Genomic DNA, 9,029 nt, shown 5'->3' with positions numbered 1-9,029 from the left:
ACCAGCGAGGCGCCATTTTGCGCGCCTGCTACCCTCGCTGCTTCGCTCTCCTCACGTCCCTCAATTTGGTCCTGGACCGACCCTGCCTCACTCTCCCCTACCGGACCCCAGCCGACTTGGTCTGCCATAGCGCGACTTTCAAAATTCGGGTTTTTATTTCCGTAAAACAAATTCAAATTTCGCCGTTATAATTTCGAGCGGGAAACTCGCTCCGGGTCGAATTCTACCTCTCCAACACCAATTGTTACCCTAGTGGTACAATTGGTGTTCCAAAATTTGGGCCTAATAAATTTAGTCCCGGGTCCGAATCCCACTCCTCGACACCAATTGTTACTGACGCGGTTGTGGATGTTGGTTCACCGAGCGGTTTGGTATGACCGCGCCTGCACAAGTTACCCGATTATGCTCGAACGTTGACTAAGTCGCGCTATGCTAAATCAATGATGGAAAAGGACACAACGGCTGGGATTAAAATGACACGACACTAAGGGTTCAGTTCTCAAGACCTCCGGAGGAGGTTATATTAGGGCGGAAGGTTAGATTACAGGAATGAGAGGGACAGCATAGAAAGACAGGCACTTAGACACACTTATCTTATTCCCTGACAGACGACAGATAAACAGGACAAAACTGACTCACACGGGGATTGATGGCAAGGAAAGGCAGAATCGATGGCTCCAGGTGCACCTGGGCTCAGGGCAGGATCGACCCGGTCCGGTCTAGAGATGCGGGGAGGTCGCAGCGCTCGGATGTGGTGAATGTCTTCTCAAGCTGGGGGCGCATCTGACGTCACCTCCGGTAAGTCGCCGCGTATATCCGGCGGGGAGTGACACGCCCTCGACTCGTTAGCTCCGCCCCAGATGGAATCGGCCCGTTGCTTCTCATTGGGTGCGTGCGGGGGGGTTACCGGCTCCGCCCTTGACGAGGGGCTGACAGGGAGCCCCTTCATGGTAACCCCGTCGGAGCGCATGGTCATGGCGGCTAACCGAGCCGGTGTGAGGACGCACACTCCCCCCGCGCCGCGCCGTTGTTGTAGTTGTTGTTGTAGTTGTTGTTGTAGTTGTTGTTTGGGGAAGAAGATGGGAGGAGGCAAGGGAAGGTCCTAAACTCACTACTGGTGCCATATAATCACATTCTGGTGCAACGAAGAGTCAGAATTAATGGAAACGAGTCCTTAACTGACATAGACTAAGAATAACTAGCAAGATGTCCGAAAGTTGTCTACGTGAGATGCGGTGGACCTGGGCATGACATTTAATGGGGGAAAGAGGGGAAGGTCGGTTCTACAGAGTGTTGTTTACAGACAATGGGACTAGGGAATGGGGGATTGGGGATAGTTGGGGAGTATTGGGGAAATAGGGGAATATTTACAAGCGGATATGGAGGCCAAATTCCATATTCGCAACAATATATATATATATATATATATATATATATATATATATATATTCATTCAATATATATTTACACATACATTCGGACAAACATTGTTCTCGAAGGCTTTGCCCTACGGGCTACGCTGTAAAAAATTTCACCACACAAACATCCTTCAGGTTTTATTGACAGCATTATACTTTATTTGGCAAATAGTGCACATACTCCATCCATCCGAAGGGTGGGTAAACTGCAACTAAATAAATAATCTAGAAGTTGTGTTTTGTGGAGATGGCAACGTGTATATAAATAAATGAACAATGGTCCCCAAAAGCATATACAATCCTGTAACTGCTCTTCCATAAAAATACAGTAGTTTACATAAATTCCCAAAATTCTACATTGATTGTAATCCCAAAAATCATTTAATTGTCTCATCCCCAGATATTACTGCAATAATGTGCTGAATGTGAAATAACTGCATCATTATCGAGTCGAGGGTCCAGATGGATGGACAGACAGAACCCAAAATAAACTATTAGCTCCATGTGAACTGATGCCTCGTTCGGGGCAAAATAAAACAACCGTTGAATGAAGAGTTTTTGTGAAAGAACGAAATGTACATTGTACGACATGTGGGAGGCCATTTGGAGGTAGTACCACGGATGTCATTGATTTGCATAGCAATTTAATATCGAATTTGCATTGTACATTGTGAACTTTGGTACCGTAAAATGGGTTGAATAGGGACAGCAAGGTGAATAGGGACACAAACTGAAAAAAAGTTCGGAAACTTTTTTCGCTGAAAATTGATAACCATACTCATTTGTTGATATTTGGGTTGAAAGTGTTCGCTTGTTTTTTTTTAAAAGCAACTTATACTATTAACCCCTTTTTCTTTTTTTTTCTTCTTTTTTTGGATACAGAATCGAGGCTCGTGAAAGAGCTAACATTTATTTCACAAACAAATCAAACAGACAAACAAAATATATAAAAAGAGGGAGCGGAAGACAAGATGGGGAGAGAAGGGGAAGCACACAAACACAACATTTGAGAGCAGGGAGATGTGTGGGGGGGAGAGGGCTTGGGGGGAGGAGGCATGGGAAGAGGGGGGTGGGGGTGGGAGAAGTATAAAACACAAGGACACCAAGGACTTCCAGGACAAAAGTTGGTATTTCAAAAAAGTGGATTTAGGGTGAAATTAGCGGGGGTAGAAAATATCAAGGTTTTGGATGGGGGAAGACAAGAGATGGTGGTGAACAGCTGTTTTAAAGACCTGGAGGGTGGAGTGGGTTTGAAGAGAGTGAGGGAGTTTGTTCCAGATGCGGGAGAAAAGAGGAGTGAAGGTGAGCAGAGAGTCTTGATTTTGGCAATTTAACCATAAGAGGGTTGCAGGCAGATCTTGTGCGACCTGTAGGAATATTTGGGGGACAGCGCCCAGAGAGAGCTGGGGGGGCAAGGCCAGAGAGGAGTCGGTAGAAGACGGAAAGACCACCAACCTGCCTGCAGTGAGTGAGTGAAAGGCCCTTAGCTTCATCGCGGGAGATTCCAATGATTCTGAACGCTTTGGTTTCAACAGCATGAAGACGAGCTAGGTGTGAGGCAGAAGCACCAGCCCAGAGGGGAGAGAAGTATTCCATTGAGCTGCGGATGAAAGCCTTGTATGTGGTGAGGAGCTCAGGTGTGCCAAGAAAGGACTTTGCACGACGGAGGATGCCCAGTCGACGACTGGCTTTGGAGGCCAGATTTGAAATGTGGTTTTCCCAGGAAAGATCATGGCAGATAGTGAGACCCAAAAGCTTCAGTGACAGAACTTATTGGAGAGGATTATTCAGAAAGTGGATGGGAGGGTTGTCCAGTCGGTCTTTTCGGAGAGACATCGTAAGAGTGTGAGATTGTCAGCATTGAAAGACATGTTCCACTTGCTTGCCCAGTCAGTGATTTTGTCCAGGTCTGCAGAGAGTGAGGAGGCTGCAGACTGCCGATCTGAGGGATGAGGAATGGAGCGACAGAGAGTAGAGTCATCAGCAAAGAGATAGGATTTTCAAGAGAGTCAGAGAGATCATTGATGAAGACCAGAAAAAGCACAGGGCCCAGAACACTGCCTTGGGGAACTCCAGCCTGAACAGGAAGAGGAGATGAGAGAAACCCATTCAGGGCCACATGTTGACTACGACTGGAGAGGAAGTCTGCCAGCCATGTGTGGAGATTTCCATGGATACCAAAGGAGGAGTGTTTGGTGAGCAGAGCGGGGTGCCAGACCGTATCGAAGGCACGTGATATGTCAAGGGAGACAGCTCTAATTTCCTGTTTGGTATTGAGGACCTCCATCCATTGTTGAGAAAGCAGAAGCAGCATGTCCAGAGTAGAGGGACTAGGTCTGAAACCAAATTGATGATCAGAGATCAAGCCATTGGAGAAGAGGAAAGATTTCATATCCGCAGCAATGATGGATTCCATGACTTTGCTGATAATTGGGAGAAGGCTGATTGGTCTGTAGTTGCTAGGATCTTTTTATGCACCTTTTTTGTGCAAAGCGGTGATGTTGGCTGATTTCCAAGCAGATGGCAGATGACCTTGAGCAAAAGAGAGGGTGAAGAGAACAGAGAGAGGGAGTGAAAGAGCAGAAGAACAGGATTTTTGGACCCATGGGCTGATGCCGTCAGGTCCAGTTGCAGAATCAGAGTCGAGGGTTGACAGAAACTTTTCCACCTTGTCAGGAGGAAAGGACACAGAGTCCAGTAGCAGCTGGGTATGACTGGGTACGGTGGGTACAGAGAGGGATGGGTTTGGGGACACAACATTTAGAGGCAAACACAGAGTTGAGGCATTCAGCTTTTTCACGTGTGGAGTCAGCCGTGTAGCCGTTTGAGGTGAGGGAGGGATGGAGGGGGAACAAACACCAGAAACAGATTATATTATATATGATTATTAATTAGAAACAGAAACAGATTATTATATACTAACCGAAACCCGTGGAACATCCACGGAAGGGAGGATGTGGTGTATGGATAGAGTGTACCATTATGGATGGCATAGGGGATTTGCTTGTCCGAGTAAGAGTTAGGAAGAAAGATGAGAATGAAGAGTGCGTATATGAACAACGATCGCTGACACCGGCACAAATGCATGCTCTGGATTGTCCACTCAGTGGACGGCTTGCTTTCGCCTTCGCCTGTCCAATCAGCGGACGGCTTGCTTCGCCTTCGCCCAGCAGACGCCAATACGATGGCGTCGTAAGATGGCGTCGTATCGGCAGTTAATCGGATGCTTTTGGGCCCCAACGTCGGCTAATTCAGATTTTTTGAGTGTGTCTGTACGTGATAAACAAAGAGCGCGGTTCGTAGATCGTAAATCCATTAGTGCCGTGGGCATCGGCTCACTGGGTGCGGCATAAAAGGGATAACAAAGTCGAGTCCTTACGCTATTATTATATAGATATGGGTTAAATAGGAATAAATAGGATTTTTATGGCTGTCCCTATTCACCCCGTTTTACGGGTGAATAGGGACAGTCACCAATTCAAAAAAATAATAATCAATAAACAATCCTTAGTTTCCAACTTATTGCTAAATTGATAGCTCAGATGGATGCACATAATATGCACCCATAATATAAACCGTGGTGCCAATGAAAAAAAATATGGGATAAAAAGTTTCTCCAAACTGTCCCTATTTCTTGATTATTCTTTTTTTGTATTAGTGATTGTCCCTATTCACCCGTAAAATGGGGCGAATAGGGAGAGCCATAAAAATACTATTTATTCCTATTTAACCCATATATGGGGTTAATAGGGACTATAAGTTGCTTTTAAAAAAAACAAGAGAACACTTTCAACCCAAATATCAACAAATCAGTATGGTTATCAATTTTCAGCGAAAAAAGTTTCCGAACTTTTTTCAGTTTGTGTCCCTAATCACCTTGCTGTCCCTATTCAACCCATTTTACGGTATAATGTAAACACCTTTGTTCACAAAATCACAGGTGAGAACCTAAATCCACAAAAACAGGTATACACTGCTTTGCACACATCCCATCCCGTATGTTTTAGTACCAGGTCAATGCCATATGGAAGACAACTTGTCACATTTTCGAGAATGTTTGAGATTCTTTGCTTGAACCACTTTGGAGTTTGAAAACGTGACATAGGACACCGGTAGAATATTATTTATGCAGTTTCATTCACTCTATCCCCCACACATGTTAAAAAACCAAATGTTGAAAATAACCAACAACAACAACATGCATTTTAAGGCCATTTTCCCTGCTAGAGCGGGGGTTAGCCTTGCGGTCCCGATGACAATCTTCTCCATTTTGCCCTATTTTCTGCATCTCTCCTTGTTAACCCCATTTCCCGCATTTCTTCTTCCACCATCTTCAGCCAAGTCTTTCTCGGTCTTCCCCGTCCTCTACTTACTTTTACATTCATTTCCATCACTCTTCTCAACCAGTCACTTTCATCCTTCCTCAACACATGACCAAACTATCTCAACCTGTTCCTCTTCACAGCATCAATCACAGGCTCTATTCCCATCATCTTTCGCAATTCATCATTTGTCTTCCTCTCTCTCAACGATACTCCGCACATCCACCGAACCATTCGCATTTCCACCCTTTCCAGCCTTCGTTGCTGCTCTACGTTCATTACCCATGTCTCGCTCCCATAAATCATAACACTTCTCACACATGCAGCATACACCTTTCCCTGCAGCTTCAACGACACTCCCCTCCTCATCAGCATGCCACTCAGTTCCCGAAACTTCTTCCATGCACATCTCACTCAAGCAACCGTTGCCGAGTCTGATCCACATTCTCCATTCAGCATGTCTCCGAGGTAGCAAAATGTTTTCACACCTTCCAGCTTCACGCCGTCTCCAAGATCCAACTCAACATTTCCTCTATCTGCAGCTCCCTCTGTGCACACCTTACATTTGAATGTAGCTGCCACGCTGGTTAATGACCCTCTCAGACCACTACATTTTTGATGAACCTACTCAGCGCACATTGTACATTGAATGGAGTTCACTCCGACACCCTACCTGCACACAGCACATGGTCACTTCCCAGTTCTTTCCACCTCACCACATGCTTTACCACTTGCCATCACCTTCAGACCTTTTGTCTCCACACATTCCTTCCACTTGTTCATCTTTTCCTTCAGTCCATCCATACTTTCCGCAATCAACACCAGATCACCTGCATACAACAACTCCCATGGTAAACCCTCCTTTACATTCTGAGCCAGCACCTCCATCACAGCTACAAATAGTAGTGGCTTAGTACCGACCCCTGATGCACTCCCACCTTTACCTCAAACTCACCACTGTTCCCGTCCTTCATCCTTACAGCTGTGTGCGCTCTTTTGTACATTGCCATCACTACTCTGATCAACCATTCCTCCACTCATAACTTCCTCAATGCCCATGTCAATATTTCGCGTGGAACCCTATCGAATGCTTTCTCCAGATCAACAAACCCAAGAAACAACTTCTTCCTCTTCTCCATGTACTTCTCCTGCATCTGCCTCACAATAAAGAGCGCATCTGTCATTCCTCTTCCTGGCATAAATCCAAGCTGCATTTCGTCGATCTTCACCTTCTTCCTTATCCTCCTCTCCAACACCCTTTCCAATACCTTCATTCCATGCTCCAATAACTTTATCGCTCGGTACGATCCACACTCCAGAGGGTCACCTTTCCTATTGTATAGAGGGACGAGGGTACTCGGTTCCCAATCCACTGGAATGCGGCCTTCTTTCACCACCAGATTACAGATCTCTGTCATTCTCTTCACACCCCAAATTCCTGCTGCCTTCAACATATCTCCCACAACTCCCGTCGGCCCTCCCGCTTTTCTACTCTTCATTGCTTTTATCGCTTCCTCACTTCCTTCTCAGTTATCTTCTCCGCCGGTCCTAAAACTGGGTTACTCTTTATGTTGCCATCCCATTCATTCTCTGTATTCAACAGCATTTCCATATATCTTTTCCATCTTCCTTTAATTCCATCTGGGTCCACAACAATTTGTCCCACTTCATCCTTCAAGCAACTCACCCCCATCACATCACACCTCTTTTTCGCTATCTGCTTTGCAATCCTGAATACCGCTCTCTGACCCTCTTCCGAATCCAAGCGTTCTCCAAACATTTTCTTACATGCCTCCTGCGCCTTTGCTACCTCTTTCTTTGCAGCCTTCTTGGCTGCCTTATAACTTTCACGCTCTGCTTTTTCTGCTCCTGTACCCTTCGCCTTCTGCCACTCCTTGAACTTCTTCCTCTTCTCGTCAATCCTACTTTCCAACTTCATCATCCCACCACCATGTTTCCGAGTGCCTCGGTGGTCCGTTTGTCCATCCACATACCTCACCAACGGCTCCCAACAGACTATCTTTCATTGACATCCAACCACTTTCAAGCTCAACCACATCATCCTCTACCCTACTCAGCCTCTCTTTTAATGCCTCCCACCTCTTTAAACCTCCACACCTTCATTCTTGGTTGGTACTTCACCCGCCGAGCTCTCCTCGCACCTTTCACCCTGATGTCGCAGACAACCAAGTGGTGCTGTGAAACAGCCTCCTCCCCCAGGATCACCTTTGTGTCCCGGAGGTGCCCCCTATCTCGCCCACGCACCATCAGGTCGTCAACGGTTGTTATCGACCCACCTGACGTGTATGTAACAAGCTTATTATCCTCTTTCTAGAACTGAGTCTTACAAATCAACAAATCAGCTCCATCAGCAAACTCCAAAATCCTTTCACCTTCTCCATTTCTCACACCATATTTGTAGCCCCCATGAACTCCCTCAAAACCATCCATACTCCTTCCCACATGTCCATTTAGGTCTCCTCCTACCACAACAACTTCCTCATCTTTCACGTTTTCCATCATCTTCTCTATCGCACACCAGAACTTGTCCTTCTCTTCATCGCTCCGACCGACCTGCGGAGCATATCCCGAGATGACGTTCACCAAGAGCTTTCCAATCATCATTTTCACCATCATCAACCTATCACTCACTCTAGTCACACTCACCACACTGTCTACAAACTCTTCAGAAAACAGGACACCAACACCATTTACGCCCTCCGGGTACCCTTGCCACACAAACTTGTATTTCTGTCCCTGCCTACCCTTCACCATTCTCACACCACTTCCCTTCCATCTCGTCTTGCATACAACATATGTCCACTCTTCTTCTGACCAATACTTCCACCACTTCTCCTGATCTCCCTGTCATTGTCCCTACATTCCATGTCCCAAACCTCAGAAACCGATCTCCACTTCGGGCTGTACCCTGCCCATATGTAGTTGTAATTGTCATGATTCTCTTTTTGAGGCAATGTTTTTATGGCCGGATGCCCTTCCTGACGCCAACCCTCTTAGTCGCCTCCTACGACACGCAGGGATACGGTGTACCTATTCTAAACCAGGGTACACACCGGGAAACGTTTAAAACATGGAAAATCTGGGGTGGGGCGGTGTCAGCACCACGGCTGCGGGGGCCCTTGTCAGCACCACACCACGGCGGTCCGGTGTTATATATATATATATATATATATATATATATATGTTGAAATGTTGAAAATATCCAATATAATATCATTATATATATTGTTACGGATTCGTAACTTCCATTATTGTGGTTTTCACCCAC

This window comes from Myxine glutinosa, chromosome 7 (genome assembly GCF_964187855.1).
Source record: "Myxine glutinosa chromosome 7, kmMyxGlut1.1, whole genome shotgun sequence".
In the NCBI taxonomy this organism is placed as follows: Eukaryota; Metazoa; Chordata; class Myxini; order Myxiniformes; family Myxinidae; genus Myxine; species Myxine glutinosa.
Note: the sequence above shows the minus strand (reverse complement) of the source record.